This window comes from Heliconius melpomene, chromosome 13 (assembly GCF_056956725.1).
Source record: "Heliconius melpomene rosina isolate 202511_hmr_F chromosome 13, ASM5695672v1, whole genome shotgun sequence".
NCBI classification, from domain to species: domain Eukaryota; kingdom Metazoa; phylum Arthropoda; class Insecta; order Lepidoptera; family Nymphalidae; genus Heliconius; species Heliconius melpomene.
The window spans coordinates 8,146,600-8,147,611 of record NC_140401.1 but is presented as its reverse complement, the minus strand read 5'-3'; the positions used below and the strand labels follow the sequence as shown (position 1 = coordinate 8,147,611).

General features: G+C 35.1%; 1 non-coding gene across 1 annotated transcript; it reads left to right on the top strand.

The window, feature by feature from the left end:
* Positions 1-633: 633 nt before the first annotated feature.
* On the top strand, positions 634-704 carry TRNAV-GAC (transfer RNA valine (anticodon GAC)). The gene has a single exon. It is a non-coding gene; the product is annotated as a tRNA-Val (tRNA).
* Positions 705-1,012: the final 308 nt, after the last annotated feature.

Below are 1,012 nucleotides of genomic sequence, written 5' to 3'. Positions count from 1 at the left end.
TCATGGAAGGTTTATATATAGTTTATTATTTGTACATTCTTATGTAAATTAACATAAATACGACAAATGTGTATAAAGTCCTACCCGTTGAGACACTTTCGCGCATGCGCTGCTCTAATGGTAAATACTACATGAAAATAATGTACTGGAGTATTGTTCCTCTTAATAAGATCTACAAAAAAGTCCGCGACAGCATATTCGTATCTTTTAAGAATAACGTGTAGTGATCATATTTCTGTCTAAAAATTGTAATTTCAATATAATTTTTATTGTGAGGGAAATTTTTCCATAATGGTATTAATCCTTATCCTTTAAAATACTTTATTAATTTTCTACGTTAAACGAAGATAAAATTTACACTATTTCGAAATTGCAAATAGTTTTAGAGAAAAACACATTTAATTGTTAACACATCACGCCGTTGACACCTCAGTTGTATCGAGTCCTGTTTTACTTATCACTTACTCTCAGCATATAAATAGTTATATAAGTTACGTTGGCCATTTAATGTACATCAAAACTGTCTTTTACTGTTTTTCATTTTAATAAGTACTTTAGAAGTTGTTATAATATCAAAAAATCCTTGCTGCGAAACAGCTCGCCATGCATCCGCCGCGCCTGCCTGCCTTACACGCATCAGTGGTTCAGTGGTAGAATGCTCGCCTGACACGCGGGCGGCCCGGGTTCGATTCCCGGCCTATGCATTCTACTTAATTTTCCTCACAGGCAGCCACGTAGTGCTTGCTTTTCATCAGGGACAGAATACCCTCTTCAGCATTAACTACAAGCTCGAAAAAAAAACCCGCCTGCCTCTATAGCAACGAAGATTTAGATGCGTTTGCACGTATTGGATAATTCGAGTTGAATGTATTATTTCAGCGCGATATATTTGGTTTCATATTTTTTATAGTAGTTATTAGTAGGTAGGTTTTTGTTTATAATTCCTTACGTTTAAAATAGTCATTTAAATATATTTTAACTAGCGGACGCGCGCAGCTTCGCTTGCGTAATT